This window comes from Nycticebus coucang, chromosome 8, assembly GCF_027406575.1.
Source record: "Nycticebus coucang isolate mNycCou1 chromosome 8, mNycCou1.pri, whole genome shotgun sequence".
In the NCBI taxonomy this organism is placed as follows: Eukaryota; Metazoa; Chordata; class Mammalia; order Primates; family Lorisidae; genus Nycticebus; species Nycticebus coucang.
The window spans coordinates 66,015,716-66,035,122 of record NC_069787.1 but is presented as its reverse complement, the minus strand read 5'-3'; the positions used below and the strand labels follow the sequence as shown (position 1 = coordinate 66,035,122).

The window sequence follows — 19,407 nt, the reverse complement described above, 5'->3', positions numbered from 1 at the left end:
CTGCAATTATTTCCCAACAAGGGTTAGAAATTATTTGTGATTGTCTAAAAATGTTTTTATACTACCTGTACATTGGTGAAAGTTTGGTTCAATTGAACATAATTTTCATAAAGAATTTTTAGGTTATTTTTCAGATCTTGGTGTTACTGTTGGGCCAATTTTGATTCCCACTTTTCATTTGTGACCAATTTTTTTTTTCGTTTCTAGAAGCTATTATTTTATTAGGCAATAAACAGGCACCTTTAATTTCATGTCTTTCAAATCAGGAAGTTTTCTCCTTAAAATATTTCTTTGATTTTTTTCATTGCTTATATGTTCTGTTCTCCCTCTTCTTAAAACTGCTGTTAACAGAACGTTGGATCTCCTGGTATAGTCCTGTAATTTTTTTTCTGTATTGTTTTCATTTTTTATTAAGTCTTTTATACATATCATAAATACATTTATGCCCATTTCAGTGTGTTGATTATTTGTACAAATTGGAGTGCTTACATCATACTAATCAGTATCGCTTTCATCTCATTTACCCAATTATAGCATTAGGACATTTGTGTTCTACACATGATAGAACCAACTTGTACTTGCAACGTGCTCCATAGTTGTGGTCCCCCTTCTATTCTCTACTATCCTTCCCTCCCCCTCCCCTTCCCTCCTTCATCATAGCCTAAACTTGTGTTTCATTTTTAATATGCAAGTGTGAGTTATTATAAATTGGTTTCACAGTAGTACTGAGTACATTGGATACTTTTTTTCCATTCCTGAGATAATTTGCTAAGAAGAATATTTTCCAGCTCCATCCATGTAAACATAAAGGAGGTAAAGTCTCCATTTTTTTTTACTGCTGCATGATATTCCATGGTATACATATACCACAATTTATTAATCCATTTATGGGTCGATGGGCACTTGAGCCTCTTCCATGACTTGGCAATTATGAATTGAGCTGCAATGAACAATCTGGTGCAAATCTCTTTATTGCCAAATGATTTTTGGTCCTTTGGATATACACCTAGAAAAGGTGTATATAGAAGAGGAATTGCAGGATCAAACGGCAGTTCTACATTTAGATCCCTGAGTGTTCCCCAAACTTTCTTCCAGAAGGAACGTACTAGCTTGCATTCCCACAAGCAGTGCAGAAGTTTTCCCTTTTCTCCACATCCACGCCAACATCTGTTGTTTTGGGAGTTTGTGATGTGGGCTACTCTTACTGCGGTTAGATGGTATCTCAGAGTAGTTTTGGTTTGCATTTCTCTGATGATTAAAGATGATGAGCATTTTTTCATGTGTCTGTAGGCCATGCACCTGTCTTCTTCAGGGAAGCTTCTGTTCATGTCTTTTGCCCACAAAGAAATGGGATCATTTGTTTTTTGCTTAGTAATAAGTTTGAGTTCTCTGTGGATTCTAGTTATTATACCTTTGTCAATAGCATAACTTACAAAAATCCTCTTCCATTCTGAGGGCTGTCTATTTGCTTTACTTAGTGTGTTCTTGGCAGTGCAGAAGCTTTTTAATTTGATCAGATCCCAGTAATGTATTTTTGATGTTGCTTCAATTGCCTGGGGTGTCTTCCTCATGAAGTATTCTCCCAGGCCAATTTTCTTAAGTGTTTCCCCCTGCACTCTCTCTAAAAATATTTAAAGTTTCATGTCTTAAGTTTAAGTCCTTTAACCAGTGAGAGTCAATTTTTGTTAGAGGAGAAAGTTGTGGGTCCAGTTTCAGTCTTCTACAAGTTGCCAGCCAATTCATCCAGCACCATTTATTGAATATGGAATCTTTCTCCCAATTTATATTTTTAATAGGCTTATCAAAAATCAAATGATGATAAGTGTCTGGGTTCACCTCTTGGTCTTCAATTCTGTTCCATACATCTACCTCCCTGTTTTTGTGCCAGTACCATGCTGTTTTGATCACTATCGATTTATAATAAAGTCTGAAGTCTGGAAGCGTAATTCTTCCCAATTTGTTTTTATTTCTGAGTAATGTCTTGGCTATTCAAGGTTTTTTCTGTTTCCATATAAAATGAAGTACTAATTTTTTCCAGGTCTTTAAAATATGAGAGAGCTGCTTTAATAGGAATTGCATTAAATCTGTAAATTGCTTTGGGTAGTATAGACATTTTAACAATGTTGATTCTTACCAGCCATGAGCATGGTATCTTTTTCCATTTGTTAACATCTTCAGCTATTTCTTTCCTCAGAGTTTCATAGTTCTCTTTATAGAGATCTTTCACATCCTTAGTTAGATACACTCCCAGATATTTCATCTTCTTTGGCACTATTGTAAAGGGAATAGAAGCTTTGATTGCTTTTTTCCCCTTGACTATTGTTGGTGTATATAAAGGCTACAGATTTATGACTAGTTATTTATTTTGTATCCTGAGACATTACTGTATTCCTTGATCACTTCTAGGAGTTTTGTAGTTGATTCCCTAGGGTTTTCCAGATATATAATCATATCATCTGCAAAGATTGACAGTTTGATCTCCTCTGGTCCTATTTGGATCCCCTTGATTGCCTTTTCTTGCCTGATTGCAGTGGCTAAGACTTCCCTTACAATGTTAAAAAGCAGTGGAGACAGTGGGCATCCTTGCCTGGTTCCTGATATGAGTGGATATGTTTTCAATTTTACTCCATTCACTATGATATTGGCTGTGGGTTTGCTGTGGATGGCCTCTATCAGTTTAAGAAATGTTTCTTCTATACCTATTTTCTTAAGCGTTCTGATCAAGAAAGGATGCTGGATATTGTCAAAAGCTTTTTCTGCATCAATTGAGAGAATCAAATGGTCTTTGTTTTTTAATTTGTTTATGTGATGTATTATATTTATGGATTTAGGTATATTGAACCATCCTTGGGACCCTGGGATGAAACCTACCTGGTCATGGTGTATAATTTGTTTGATGTGTTGTTGGATTCTGTTTGCTAGGATCTTATTGAATATTTTTGCATCAATATTCATTAGAGATATTGGTCTATAATTTTCTTTTCTTGTTGGGTCTTTTCCTGGTTTGGGTATCAGGGTGATATTTGCTTCATAGAATGAGTTGGGAAGTATTCCTTCTTTTTCTATGTTTTGGAAAATATTAAGTAATATAGGTAGTAGTTCCTCTTTAAAGGTTTGGTAGAATTCTGATGTGAATCCATCTGGTCCTGGGCCTTTCTTTTTGGGGAGATTTTTTATAGTTGATGCTATTTCAGAGCTTGTTATAGGCTTGTTCAACATTTCCATTTCTCTCTGGCTAAGTCTGGGAGGGTGACATGTTTCCAAGTATTGATCTATTTCCTTCAGATTTTCATACTTCTGAGAGTAAAGTTTTATGTAGTATTCATTAAAGATTTGCTGAATTTCTGAGGAGTCCATTGTTATTTGCCCTTTGTCATTTCTGATTGATGAAATTAGAGATTTTACTCTTCTACTTCTGGTTAGGTTAGCTAATGGTTTATCTATTTTATTGACCTTTCAAAAGACCAACTTTGATTTGTTAATCTGTTGTATGATTCTTTTGTTTTCAATTTCATTAAGTTCTGCTCTAATTTTAGTTATTTCTTTTCTTCTGCTGGGTTTAGGGTTGGAAAGTTCTTCCTTTTTCAGTTGCTTGAGATGACCCATTAAATTATTGACTTCCTCTCTTTCTGTTGTCTTGAGGAAGGCTTGCAACGCTATAAATTTTCCTCTTAAGACTGCCTTTGCTGTATCCCAGAGGTTCTGATAGTTCATTTCTTCATTATTGTTTTGTTCCAAAAATTTGGTAATTTCCTTTTTAATCTCGTCTATGACCCAGCTATCATTTAACATGAGGTTTTTTAGTTTCCATGTTTTTGTATGTGTGTGTGGAGATTCCTGTTGTTACTGAGTTCAACTTTTATTCCATGGTGATCTGAGAAAATACAAGGAATGAATTCTATTCTTTTAAATTTGCTGAGGTTAGACTTGTGACCTAAGGTGTGATCAATTTTGGAGGATGATCCACGGGCTGATGAGAAGACTGTGTATTCAGTTTTGTTAGGATGAAATGTTCTATATATGTCTATAAGATTCAAATGTTGAATGGTTAAGTTTAATTCTAAAATTTCTTTGCTTAGCTTCTTTTTTGAGGATCTATCCATCACTGCCAGAGGAGTGTTAAAGTCTCCAACAATTATGGTGCTGGGGGAAATCAAATTGCTCATGTATGTTATAAATTGAGGTGCATTCTGGTTGGGTGCATAGATGTTGATAATTGAAATCTCATCATGCTGAGTGTTGCCCTTAACAAATAAGAAGTGACCATCATTGTCTTTGCTTACTTTGATTGGTTTAAAGCCTATTGTATCTGCAAATAAAATCGCAACACTTGCTTTTTCCTGATTTCCATTTGCCTGAATTATAGATGACCATCCCTTCACCCTGAGTCTATATTTATCTTTTAAGGTAAGGTGAGATTCTTGAATGCAACAGATGTCTGGCCTGAGTTTTTGTATCCAGTCAGCCACCGTGTGTCTCTTTAGAGGGCAATTTAAGCCATTCACATTAATTAAGAGTAGTGATAAACCGGACAGAGTTTTGGGTATCGAATTTTTTGAAAGTGCAGTGGACATTTTTAATCCTTTTGCCTCTATGGAAGTTAGAATCTGATCAAAAGTTTCTGAGTGATTTTATTTTAGTGGTGGAGGATTGTGTTGTTCATTATGGAGGATAGGTCTGAGAATTTCGTGAAGAGCTGGTTTAGTTATGGCAAATTTCTTCAACATGTGAATGTCATTAAAGTATTTAATTTCTCCATCATAGATGAAATTCAGTTTAGCTGGATACAGGATCCTGGGTTGAAAGTTATTTTGTTTAAGGAGAATAAAGGTCGATGACCACCCTCTTCTAGCTTGAAAGGTTTCAGTGGAGAAATCTGCAGTCGTTCTAATGCTCTTCCCCTTGTATGTAATGGTTTTCTTACTTACAGATTTTAGAATTTTCTCCTTCAATTTAACTTTAGCAAAATTAATTATAATGTGTCTATGAGAATTTTTATTTGGGTTGAGTTGTGCTGGTGTTCTGAGACTGTCTGATATCTGAATTTCAGAATCTCTGGGCATGTCTGGAAAATTCTCTTTAATTATTTCATGAAGCAAAGCATCTGTATTCTTTGCAGCAACCTCAACACTTTCAGGTATTCCTATAAGGCAAATATTAGACCTCTTCGAATTATCCCAGAGTTCTCTGAGAGAATGATCTGTTTTTGTTCTCCACTTTTTTTCCTCTTTGAGTGTTTGGGAGCATTCAAAAGCTTTGTTTTCAATATCAGAGATTCTTTCTTCTGCCTGCTCCATTCTGTTACTGAGGGATTCTACTGTATTTTTTAGATCTTTGAGGGCTGCAAATTCTTGCTATAATGTGTCAAAATCCTTGGTCATTTTGTCGTTAAATTCTTGAGACATTTTTTGAATTTCTGCTTTAAATTCTAATTTCATCATTTCCTCCATTTTGTTGATCCTATTTACTATCCAAATTCTGAACTCAATTTCTGTCATCTCAGCCATTTGTTTGGGAATAGGATCTTGTACAGTACCTGCTTTATCATTTCTTGGGGAAGTTGATCTACTCTGATTGTTCATGTTGCCAGAGTTTTTCCACTGATTCCGCCTCATGATTCTTTTTCACTGTTGGCTAGGTGGTCTGGTAAGGTGAGATTGGATTGGGGTTTCCTGGGGTTGTGGTTAACCAGCCCTTTGTTAACCATCAATCTGGGATTGATGACTGCAGCTTTTTCCCCTTTAGCTTTGCAAAGGACCTGAACAGTATTACAGTTTGAGGCTGGGGAAACCTGCTTGGTGTGGTGGGGTTAGGTGGCTCAGTTTTGTATTCAACTGGTTCTTGTCTGATCCTGGTGGATCGGTGACTCTGGTGAAGTTTTAGCTGTGAAGAAATACAAGCAATTAAGAAACCCCACTTCCCCATAAAACAATTGGAATGTGAAAATCGACCCTTCCTGTTACTACACAACCAGGGTATCCCCCTAGAGGGTCCTTGGGTGATTGTCCCAAGTTAGGGGTTCCAAACCACTTGACTCTGTCAGTATGAACTCTCAGGTGGGAGAGTTTGAAAGGTCTCCAGCAGCTAGATAGCAGAGGTCTACTGGCTGCTCAGATTTGGCTCTCTCCGGTGCTCTACAGAGTCAGAAAGGCCTGTCCGGTAGCACCGTAGGACCGGGAGCTGAGTCTCTTTCTCCACTTTGTTCCTTTTTCATGCCTAATCACTGGTGACCCCACAGGGCTGCAGTCCTGTTTCCTCCAATAATGCGAAGTGCCAGGGCTCGGCATCTGTCAGAGTCAAAGGAAGGTCAATGCCCCCAAGGCCCGGCCACTGCCCTTGGCTACCAGCTAGCTGTGGGAGCTGAGGCCTGCCTACCTCAGGTGTTCAATTTCCACTGGTGAGTGTTCCACTTGGGCTAAGTCTAATCCTGGGGGTACCAGGCCTGCAAATGCTTATCTTCCTCAGCCACCGCACCTTTGTCCCTGCCACTCTGCAGCACCAGTATCCCTATAGAGTAATTTATAGTTTCCTCTGGCAGTGCACAGAGTTGGGGGGGTGTTTCTCCAAGACTGGACCCCAGTGTGATCACTCTATTGTTGCTGGATCTTTGTGGGAAGTGCTCCTGCACAGTTCCACTACTGCTGCCAAAGCCAGAGAATTCTGGCTGTAGGAGCAGCTCTAGGAGCGTGCTGCACACAGATCTGGCAGCAGGGCGGGGTACCCTGCATGGATTCTGGCAGTATCTAGTGCCCAGTGACTTCAGCAAGAACACTACTCCACTGGTGATTCCGATTGAGCAGGGGCCTGGTGTGGAGGCAGGGCAGGTGCAGTGTGCAGCTTCAGTGGTTTCCAGATGGGTGGGGCTCGGCTTCTGCTGACTCCTGGTGGGCGGGGCATGGTGTGAGGCCTCCAGGTGGGCAGGGCGCAGGTGCAGTGCGAGGCCTCAGTGGTCCCTGGGTGGGCGTGGCATGGGCACAGGGCAAGGCCTTGGCAGTCTCTGAGTGGGCAAGGTGTGGCGCCGGCCTTGGAGGTCTCCGGGCAGGCGGGGTGCGGGGCAGAGGCAGGGAGGGAGTGGGGGACTGACCAGGCAGGGGGCAGGGTACTCATTCAGGCAGGCTGGGGAGGGGAGCGCTGCTAATGAGCCTCCTCCCTCAGTCTCTGTAGCAGTTAGGGATCTGGTTTATCCAGTCAGGGGGAAGAGTGGACTGAACATTCAGAATGGCAGGGAAAATGTAAGTTCAGTTTTTCTGCCTGGTAAGTGAATGATCACAGTCACCGCAGGGTCCCTCTGGAGGATGAAGTCCCCACTTCTTACTGCTCTCACCCATGGGTTGAGACAAGAGGTCCTCAGTTCACTACTTGCCTGTAGAAATCCCACAGGAGCAAACGAAGAGTAAAAGGAAAAGGAAAAAAAAAACCCGTAGCTTTCTTGGGGGAGGGGTCGGGCATTTTTCCTTTCGGTTGAGTTTTGTACCTGGAGATTGTTGTCTTGGAATTGCAGCTTGCCTCAGCAAGGGTGACCTGTAGTTATCTCTCTTCTCTCTCGGTTGGGCTTCCTGTCTTCAGCTTAATTGGATTCCCTCTGGACATTATCCTTCTCTCTGGTCAGGAGCCTATGTGGGAAGCTCTCTGTACTGTTTTCATATCTGACTTTTTGTTCTATGTTCTCAGAGGTTTTTTTACAATATGTCTTCTAACTCTATAGTTGAATTTTTAATTTCTGCTTAATTTTAAATTTTCAAGATCCACTTTCATATTTTTGTTTAAAGTTTTTTTCCTCCCTGCAAAATTTTTATTTTTAACTAAGTTGCTCATTTGTTGTCTATTTTTGTTGGTTTTGGAGTCTCCCCTTTATGATAGAGATTTTCTCAAACATGCAGTGAACATGCCTGTCCATTTATTTATCTTTAAGAACATTAAGTGAGGCTGATAAGAAGTTTTGTGAGTGCATGCACATTGTCAATGCTGGGCTTCACAGGCTTCACAGGTGTGTCATTGGGAAATACATTAGAACCTCTGCAAGTTGACCATCCATAGGATTGTAACAAGCTGGTCAACATATGGAGGTGGTTAACATAAGGAACTAGGAATACTGTATTAATATGTATATATGGTGTATGTCTTGTCTATGAAAATCAGGTCCTTAAGGAAGTGGTCAAAGTACATGGCATCTATAGACATCTGCTGTACTTGAAGTCAAAACTTTAGGTCTCTGAAGCCAGTGAAATTCCCAAGGGAAGCATTCTCTATTTTCCTATCTCAACGTTCTTTATTTAGCTGCTATTATTCTTGGATCTCTGCAGAGGTCTAAATATTCAGCTTGTAAACTTTTAATCATTTTGTTTCTTATCCTCAACAGCATCTGATGTTTCATAATGTAGACAATTTATATTATCCATTATGGAAAATAAACTTTTGGGCTTCTGCTGCTATTGGAGAAATCACCTTTCATTTTTAGCTGGACATAGTGGTTTTGTTAAGTCCTTAACCATTGGGGATTTTGTAGAGTAAACTGTGTTGAGTTCTAGCCCCTTCTACTGGCTTAGTATTCAGTATTATCAAGTCTGCTATGTCTGTTACCACTTACTCTTCGGCCTTCTGGGACCACAAATGCGGTTGCTATCATTTCTTCTCATCATTTTCTTTGTCCTTATGGGTTTTTGCTGTATATGTGTTTATTTTCCTGTTATTTTACAAATGTTCCAGGTAGAATTATAGTCAAATGAATGCATGCATGCAGATATGCTCAATCTATGATCTTTAACTGAAAAACTTGCTGTTTATTTTCTAAGCCTGGTTATTGGAACACCCCTGTGGCTTCTCTGTGAGCCAACAGGTTCTCAACCAGCCAAATTCTTTCCTGTGTAAGTCAACCAGAGCTTGTTTTTTTGTTGTTAGTAAGCAAGAACCTTGATTGATACTCAAATTCTTGCATTTTCATGCCTACTGAAAGGTCATATAATTTTATAAGTACAATTTCTATTCATTCACTATTGCCAGAATTTAAATTCCTAGGCTGAGGTACCTAAAGTTTTGATATCACTCAGCAAAGTGTGTGGGTGTGTATATGGACAACATTGCCCTTCTCTGTTTATGGAGATTTAACTGTTAGACTTCTTCCAAATGTACTTTAGAGGAATATTCTTTTATTTTCTTTTTCCTTTCCTATCATTACTGTGTTGTGTTGATGAACTCAAATGTATGTATGAACTCTAATTCCTTCGCAGACTCTTCCAGCCCCTATTGTTACTTCATATTGAGGGTAATTGTCAATTTCCATTTATCAAATTCATACTGTTGATTTTGTCTGAGGAATGAATCCTTTATCAAAAGTGGGAAATTGTAAGATAGGCTGGGATTGTGTGCCTGGCCTTCATTTACTTTACCTGTTTAGCCCTGGGAGCTATTTGAGTTGTGTACTCCTAACAATTCTTTCCTGATTGGTGACTTGCTGCTTGTAGACTTTAGTCCAGCTCTGATTTTTATCCTACATTCCTAATAGTCTCCTGTGGTCTAGGCCATGGCTCTTGTTTGAGTCATATCTAGGTGATCTTGCATCTCTTCTTCTCTTTAGGTTGACACCTCAGAGACAAGGTCAGCCTGGATTTCACTTTTTTTTTTAGAGAGAGAGTCTCACTTTATCACCCTCAGTAGAGTGCTATGGCATCACAGCTCACAGCAACCTCCAACTCCTGGGCTTAGGTGATTCTCTTGCCTCAGCCTCTGGAGTAGCTGGGACTACAGGGGCTCACCACAACACTCAGCTTTTTTGTTGTTGTTGTTGTTGCAGTTTGGCAGGGGCCAGGCTTAAACCTGCTACCCTCGGTATATGGGGCAGGTGCCCCACCCATTGAGACACAGGCGCCACCCTGGATTTCACTTTTGAATTGGATCTTTCAAATTATCTTTTATTTTACTCTGTACAGCCTGTAGCCAGGCCTCCCCAGATGAAAGCTTCCAAAAAGTTTAAACCTACAGGGTATCTAGAGAAACTAAACTCTCCTGTAATGACTATTTGTGCATTAACAAATTTTAAGTGAATAAATCATGATAAAAATTTATCAAATTTTGAATTTTACAAAAGTGCCAGAACTATAATGATCTACTTTCATATTATAATCATTCCTGATTTTAAAAGTATCTGGATATACCTTCTTCATGTACTACCATTAATAAATTCACAAGGGGGTTCTCTTTGTTGCTCACCATGCAAAAAGCCAATTATTGGAACAAGGAAGATTGTCAAGGAAGAAAGGATTTATCACAGAGGGCACATCCTCTGGGAGGTAGGTGGAATGTACTGCCTCACATCCACCTCCCCTACCAATGGGGTCAGGAGTCATAACAGAGGTGAAGTACATAATGCATGAAGTAAGTGAGCATCATTACATGTTTGGGGTGGAGTTCAGGGCATGTAAGTGCAGTGAGAAATCGTGGCTATACATGTATTGCATGATAAAAGATAAGTTAGCTAACTCCTTTCCAGGGCAAGGATTTTAGTATTGTCTTGAGCTAGTGGTTAACATTGGTCAATTTTTCAGCCTTGTGCATAAGCAGGATGTGGCAAGTAGGTTGCTCTGTGGGTTCTGGGGAGCAATCTGTAGTGGGGTATCACTACTCTTGTTTTCCCTGGACGTGCGGGTAGTATAAAACTTTGTAGTTACCTTGTGTGTGCCAAGGATTCTGTCATTTCTAGGGGAAGAAACTCAAAAGGGAATGCCAGACTGCAGTAGAAAGTTATAAAGTTCTGGTCAGCAAATCATACTGGCCTAGGGATTTTGAAACATAGGAGAACTATAAAAAGATGTTTTTGCTTATAGAGCCAGTTACACTACAAATAGAAGGCTTTAAACCTAAGAGTAATTTTGAATCTAAGTAATGCACTCTATTATTTTCCTTTCTTTTATTGAATCAGTGCCTGGTTCTAAATTTGGCATTTTGGGGAGGCCCATTCAGCCTACTAGGTTTACATTTAGTCTCTCTGCATTACTACACTGGGCTAAAAATAAATTTACTTGCTGATTTTTCTTGTCTTGGTCTTAGTTTTTGGTTTTGTTTTGCTTTCTTCCATTCTCCCTCCTGTCCTCCTTCACTCTCTCCCCAGCACCCTCACTCCTACCCCCATCCCTCTTTGCTCCCTTTCTTCCTCATTAAAAGAAGCTTCTTTGGTACATTTATTACAGACTAATTTTCAGTGTACAACCAGTAGAGTTTTTATTGTTGTAGATATCATCTAGAATCTGTCCAAACCAATGTCTTTCCTCACAGGATGAGATTCCAATAACTTATTACCAAATAATTATAAATATTATTTACATAGATTTTTCTACTTCATGTAGGATAGAATAATTAATAGGACTCCCTATATAAAACATCACAAGGATATTCTTAATGGTATTCTTAGTAGGAGAATGTGTTATCCTTTATCTCCATAGTCTTCAGGCTAAAAATATATCTAAAGTTCTGAATCTCTTAATTAAAATTATGTAGGAGAAAGAAAAGCACTAGCAAATGAAAGAAGCTTGCATTTCTTGCTTTTTATACAGAGTGAGGAATGTATTCATTTAGAATCTTCAAGTGATAAGCCACAGAAAATATGACCCAAATTGGGCTGTGGGGAAACAAAAAACCTAGGAAATTTATGGATACTTGTAAGTAGAAAGTCATCAAAGAGTAGTGTCAGGTCCAGGATTAGCTTAACGCTGGAGTCCAAATAATTCCAATAGGATCCTGATGTCTTTTTTTTTTAATCTCTGGGCTCTATTTCTTTTGAGTTGGCCTCTTTTTAAGACAAGTTATTTCCCTGTAGTAGCAACTCCAGGCCACATATCTTCTCAGGTTTATTATTCGGTGAAAAATGAAGGTGTACTGTGACCTATAGGTCTTCTGGGCAGCACATAGCTCTGTCAGGGTCACATGCAGGTAACCAAGTCACTCATTGCAGCCATTGTTCTAATTGGGTGAGGTCTCTGTCTCAGATTTGTTCGCTGAGAAGAAAGAATGGTCAGTTTCACCCACAACCACTCATATGGATTAAGGGTAAAGGTAGGTTGATTCCCAGAATCAAATAGGGTTTAATACTTAGGAAAAAAATAATTGGATGAGTGGCAACAACAAATAGTGAATTTTCAAAGCCAAATTTTTTCTTTCTTTTTTTTTACTGCTACAGTTTTATTAACAATGGATATAAAAATAATCAAAATTAAAAAATAATATTTTATCTTCATTCATCAGAAGCCTTAAGTAGAGCCGCTTTTTTTCCTCATATTTATCTGCAATCTCTGTTTTCCAAGCGGTCTTCTGACATGCATTCTTCATGTTCTCTGTTAACTTTAGCAACCTGCTCCTCAAGATGTCTCTTCACTGACCCTAGATGTGTAGCAACCATCTCTAAAAGATGCTGCAAGTGAATTCCCACTTTTCATCTGTCTTCAGTTGTGGTCTGGACAACTAGCTGGTATTCCCACTGAACAGCATCTAATTCCTTTGTAGCTTCACTCAGGGCCTTGTTCATGGTGTTGTCCACCAGGTACTTGTGCTTCTGCAAGGACTCAAGCTCATGGGCATATTTTTCATCCTCTTCTTCAGCTTCCTTAACTTTTTGTTGGTAAAGATCATCCAGCTTTTGAACTTCCTGTTTCAGAGTTCTCACGCTTCTCTTGCTTTCTTTTATCATTGTATTCATTTGTTCTAAAGTATCTTCCAAACCTATTTTTTTTTATTGAGTGCTTTATTAATTTCGTTTTTGGTTTCATTCAAGAGTTCCTTGAGGTACATATACTTAAGCTGTGTACTTGACAAGGCAGTTGGGATTAAACTTTATTTGAAAGCCATAACATTTGGAATTCTCAGCACCTTTAGGGATAAGTTTTAATTTTCTAGCCAATTTATGATACTCTGCTAATTGTGCTTGAATTGCCCCCTTTCCTCTGGCATATTTTAGCTCCTCATTCTACAACTTCTGTTGTTCAGCTTCCAAGTCCTTGGTTAATTTCTTAATTCTTGCTGTAATTCATTTCTTTCATGATTTATTCTTTCATTGCAACTGAGTACTTCTGGTTATCAGCAATATTCTGTAGTTGAACATTCTCCTGTTTTATTGTTTCATATTCTAGTTCTAGTCTAGCAATTTCTCCATTCAATTTGTGGTCAAGTATGGTTGAATGAGACTCCAAATTGCTCATGTATGCCTGGTAGTTTGGACCATCACCTTGTAAGGATGCATTGGTTCTTTTTCTCTTTCTGGTTCCAATCTTGCAATCTGTTCATTCAATGCTTTGTTTTTTGCTTCTAATCATTCCAGCATGGAGGCATCTACATTAAATAAATCCTTTATCTTTGAGTGAAACTGCGTTCATCTCGTCAAAGCTGTCGGCAGCATTCATAAAATGATCATAGCATTTTATGGTATAGTCTAAAAACAACTTATTATCCATAATTCCATCTTCAGTTTCTCTTCCTCAAGGCTGTCCATCATCAAATAAAGGTCAACTTTTTTTCATGGTAGTATGTATCTTGATGCTATCTATTAGCCAAACCAAGGTTGCCACATTGTGAGGCTGCATATGAGGGGCTCCCACTGTATCCGTGGAGCTTTTGCTGGTGAAAAAGGATACTCAAGGTCTTTAAAGATTCTTAGAACCTCTTCTTCAAGCTTTGTGTCAGGAAGTTCATATGAGGGGCACAGGAAGTCATACAGAAAAAGTGACAATCTACAGACGGAGCTTGTAGAGATTTCCTGGATACACTATGTGCATTCCCATTTTCTGTGAGAAATGCACAGAATTCTCGAGTACACTACTGAAGAAATATTTTGTCATTAAGTGTTCTTGGGTCCTTAATTTTTTCAGAACTGGAAAATATGCCAAGTTGACTATTTTGGGCTCCATATCCACTTTGACTAAATATAGAGACTGTGCTTTCAGATGTGGGTTTGTTTAGACTCAGCTTGCCAAAGGCTGGTTTCTCTTTCTTTGGAGGATATAGAGGCCTTGTTTATTGATGTCCTGGGGCCTTAATCCTGCATAGAGAGAGATGTCTGGCACCGCCAGTGGAAACTGAACTGCACTTCATGCTTATGACAGTCCGTAGGTGGACTGTGGTTGATGCTCTTAAGGTCTACTTCTGTAGGAAGTGGTGGGTTCCAGGATTTTACTCATGAATGATGTATCCAGGAATCTATTCCCATAACTTTAACAGCTTTCTTCAACTTTCCTGACACAATCCAGGGCCTGAATTTCTGTAATCTGTGCAACCATCTGCCAGATAGAACTGCAGTCATCAAAACACCAGCTCCTGAAGCCAAATTTCTTTGTGATTCAGTTTTGTCCTCTCTGCTTGATTTCCAAATCCTTATATTACTCCACTTACCCTATATTGCTGTGGTCCCTGGGGATTGGGACCACAGCAATAGTATACCACTAGTATCAGTCTGTGGTCTGTTAACAATTAGGCTGCACAGCAGGAGGTAAGTGTGGACAACTGAGTGAAGCTTTATCTATATTTGCAGCTGCTCCCCAGGGCTAGCTTCACCGCTTGAGCTATGCCTCCTCTCAGATCAGGGGCAGCAATAGATGCTCATAGGAGTGTAAACCCTCCTGAAAACTGTGTAGGCTAAGGATCTGGGTTGCATCACCTTACGCGAATCTAATGCCTAATGGTCTGAGGTGCAGCTGAGGAGGTGAGGATAGCACTGGAGAGTAGCTGCAAATACAGGATGGGTCCATCTAGTTGCAGGAAAACAAGCTCAGGGCTCACACTGATTCTGCATTATGGTGAGTTGTATAATTATATAATACAATGTAATAATTCTAGAAATAAAGTGCACAATAAGTGTAATGCACTCGAATCATTCTGAATTCCCTGTCCCCATCTGTGGAAACATTTGTCTTCCATGAAACCAGTTGCTGGTACCAAAAAGGTTGAGGACTGCTGCTATACTGTATTTCTAGGCCAACGTGGCCCCCATTTGAAGATTCGTGCCAAAATCAGTATTACCCCTACCAGAACTCTCATCACTTCTCCCATTATCTCTACCAGTGATTAACGTTTATTATCCACTCAAGCCAGACAGTAAATTGCTCATTTAACATAAACGATCTCTAATCCTCACAATAAAGGTGTAAAATAGGTATTATTACATGCTGTTTTCAGGTGAGGGAGCTAAGATTGAGAAAATTATGTAACTTGCATAAAATTTCACAGTCTTTTAGTGGTAGTGTGAGATTCCAACCCAAATCAGACTCACTTCACAGCTCAGGCCCTGGCTTAATGTTCTGGAACTTGGTAGTAAAGTCAAATGTATAGATGATCTACTGTTCCCCCTTGAAACTGAAATTCTTCCTCATGTCCTCAGTTTGAGTTTTTTCTTGGTGATTGCTGTGCACCCCATGCTCTCTAGACCTAGATTACAAATTTATTATTGCTGTAAGTTTACTTCTGCACACATTTTATTCAGGCGCTAGATTCCTTTCTCTTTAATTCCACCACAGACACTGGAGTCCTGCTGCTTCCTGGATGACTTTCTTGAAGCCTCTAAGTTAGATATCCAAGTATTACCCTCTGCCAACATGGGATTCCCAGGACTCTGCTCTGATTATTCACTGGGAACATGGTCAAAGTGGCAGCAGAGTACACTGGTTAGGAGCAAAGTCTGTGAAATCTTCCAGGATTCAAAATTCAACTACACCCACTACATAACAGGATAATATCCCTTCAAAGAGTTTTTACGAGCCTATAAGAAGCTAATTTGTATGAGCTAAGCAAAGCACCTGGCCCCGTGTAATGTGCCCAATAAATGGGAAATAAAGTTGTTGTTACCATCACTGGATCGTTTCTTTAAAAATCTGTATGGCCTTTCAGAAATAACAATGTTAGCTAAGCTAAGGTTGGCTCCTGAGGAAGTGGCATGCAGCTGAACTCTAGATACTTATGTGTCTTATCTTGGGGTTGTGCACTGAGGCATGCTCAGCTGTGCTCTAGAGTTAAACTGATTACCTTAATGTGTTTTTTAAAAGTCAGTTAATTTTCCACTTTCTTCCTAATTCCTATTATTTAAATTCAAGTATAGTATCTTTTTAAAACGCTCAACCCTATTCTCCCCATTTTAAGCACCGAGTCCTGAGGGAGTGGGAGAAGAAAAACAAGAGGCTATTGACAGACAAGAGAAACGGGTTAGAGTGAGAAGGTGCAAAGAGAGGTGGGAAAGAAGGAAGATACAGCAGGAATTGTCCCAAATAGACTAAGGGGATCCACAGACAACATCTGACTTTAGAGTAAACCCAATGTGGATAAGAGTCATACTTTGTTATATAGTCAAATTATTTTTTGAACTCTATGAGAATAACTTGTGGATTTAGTGCCTCTTTCCCCCATATACTCAAAATAGTGTGTGTTTTCTAAAACACAGAGACATTCTTTCACATAACCTATGAATAATTATTAAAATCAGAAAGTTAACATTAGTATAATTTAGTTATCCAGTCTGTAGACCTTTTTCAAATTTTGCTGATTTACCAACAATGCCCTTTAGAGGAAAAAATATTTGATCCAAGTAGATAACCTGGTAAATTTCGTTTCTTATAATGTGGAACAACTTTCCCTTTTCAATCTTTGTCTTTCATGGCCTGGATATTTTTGAGGACTATTGTCTGGCCAGTTATTTTGTAGAAGGTCATTATATCTGGCTTTGTGTGCTGTTTTCCCATTATTCCATTCAACTTAAGCATTTTTAGTAGAAATGTCATAGAATTGAGAGTATGTCCCTATCTGTGACTTCGATCATGGGACATATGCATCTAAAGTTCTCTCATTAATTTTGTCATTTAGTTAAGACAGTATTTGTCAGGTTTCTCCACCATAAGGTTATTATTTATTTCCCTTTGTAATTATTAAGAATTTGGGGGCCATAAATTGAGACTACAGATATCTTGTTTTTTTTCAATTTTTTACCTAAAAGTGTAATAATTCATTGATAGTTCTTGGTCGAATAAGTTTTTACCATGGTGTTTGCAAAATGATATTTTCTGGTTGCTATCTTTTCTTCTTATGCTTGCTGGTTGACATTCTTGTGAAAGGGCATTTTCTTATTTGTTTATATCCACATAGACTTCATTGTTTTATTTAATGGCTTATATTCCTTTACTGCTATTACTGATTTAATTCTCAGATTTTTCCATATTAGGTCAGCAGATGCTCAAGCAGGGTCCTGGGTCGTTCTGATATGCCCTCAATGTTCTTTAAGTCCTTTCTCAGTCTCTGGAAAATAACATGCTTAAGAAGAATCTTCCACTTATCCTGTTTTATCCTTGAAATCAGGCATTCCTTTCTGGATCCCATCAGTAGAGAGTGAGATTCGAAACCGAGTTCTGGGTACTGGAGCTGACACATTTAATAACGTTCTTTTGAATGATGACGAAACTTGATGATAAAGGTCCAAAGGGCATGTTTGGTCTCAAGGGCAGGGTTTGGTAATGGGACCACATGAGATAATAGGAGTCTGAATGGAGAGGTCTTGAATTAGTCTTGATATTTGAAGGAAGTCTTACACAGCAACTTCCCAAACTATACCTGTCCTGTTTCTGTATGTCTCATGTAATGCAAATACTTTCAAGACTTCACTAGGATGTACCTATAATGTGACCATAAAAACTGTGAAACCTCAAGTTTCCTGCTTTGGCTCCTGTGTGCTCACCAAGTCCTCTAGCCAGCCATCCAAATCCCCACCCTCCAGCAGACGTGGCAGTTATGGAAGTGACCAGTGATAGTTGCTGCATGTGTCACTCGGCCCCTTTATTCCTCTTCTGCCCCAGCTACCTCAAAGTTGTCCTCTTGTCCCAAATTTGAGACAACTATATGTTGGTGATTATCATGATTAAATTCCTAATACTTTGACCACAGATATCCACACCGGGATCTAGGGAGGAGTGGGGGAAATAGCCATCTCCTCCATCTTTGGTTGCACTTTGTTCCCTGAGTTCCCAGCAGCAGCGTCACTGCTCACAGGCTCATAATGCTTCTCCTAAACACAGCTCTTTCAGCTTCTATCCCTAAATCCTTTCTCCACAGGAACTGGACATTTTCCCAAAAGACTGAGGAGAGAACAGACACCATTTTATTCCTTCCATCTGTTCCCAACTTTCCTCTGAGGGTCCTGTGTCTATATAGACACAGAAACAAATAACAGATTCCTTAACACAAGGTTTTTCAACAGTGATACTGGGGCTGGATAATTTTTTGTTTTGAAGAGCTGTCTTGTGCAGTGTAGAATGTGGAGCAGCTTCTCTGCTCACTACTCCCAAATAACATCACCCCCTGGGTTTTGACAATCAAAAATACCTTCAGAAATTATCAAATAGCTTCTGGGCATGGAAGGAAAAATCTTGCCAGTTAAAACTCAGTGTCTTAGGGGCCAGGCCACAGTGGCTCACTCCTATAATCCCAGCACTCTGGGAGGCCGAGGTGGGTGGATTGCCTGAGCTCACAGGTTTGAGACCAGCTTGAGCAAGAGCCAGACCACATCTCTAAAGATAGCCAGGCGTTGTGGTGGGCATCTGTTGTCCCAGCTAGTAGGAAGGCTAAGACAAGAGAATCGCGTCAGCCCAAGAGTTTGAGGTTGCTGAGTTATGACACCACTGTACTCTACTGAGGGTGACAAAGTGAGACTCTGTGTCAAAAGAAAAAAAAAATCAATGCCTTAAAGTCCCTCTTCATCCTTTATATCCATTTGCAATGAGATGCTCAAGACTCCTGTCCCTCTCGTGCCATAGACAGGCACCTGCTCCTCTCACTGGGTGACAGAGAAGTCAGCCCTTCTAGTCCATTTTTCCTTTGTTGGCCTTCAGTTTTCTTCTTCCTTTCTTTAGTCATTTCAGATGCTGAAGCTAACTTCTCAGTCTCTCTTTTCACTTTTCAGCTATTTCCAAGTCCATTCAAAATGTCAAAGGAAAGAAAAAGGAAAATCACGGCACCTGCTATTTCTTTTCTGACCTTCTGTTCCCCAAACCCTATTCCACTGCCAGCTGCCCTGTTTCAGAGTCATCTCACACATAGGTCAATCCCAGCCTGCTCTCACCTTCCACATTTTCTCAGTGGTTATACCTCAGTATTCTGACGATGCACAGTTCACGTCTACAATCACTCTCACATACCTTTATAACACCTTGAAAAGAGAGAGCCCTAACTCCATTTTGCTAAGGGCTTTCAACACTCACCCTGTAAGACAGGAAGCTCAGCTGAAAGAATTCAGTAATAACTGCAAAACCTCAGCTTCCCCTTGTAAGGACTCCCCTTACCAGGTGTTGGCTCTTGTCAAATTTGGCTTGTATTAAGGATCCCGTTTCCCCTACCAAAAGCCCCTTATAAAAGGTTTCCACTCCTGCTTCTAGGGGTTGAGAGACTTTGAGGTGT

General features: G+C 39.5%; 1 pseudogene; it reads right to left on the bottom strand.

Moving 5' to 3' along the window:
• Positions 1 to 12,223: 12,223 nt before the first annotated feature.
• Positions 12,224 to 14,073, bottom strand: LOC128592748 (kinetochore protein NDC80 homolog; annotated as a pseudogene).
• Positions 14,074 to 19,407: the final 5,334 nt, after the last annotated feature.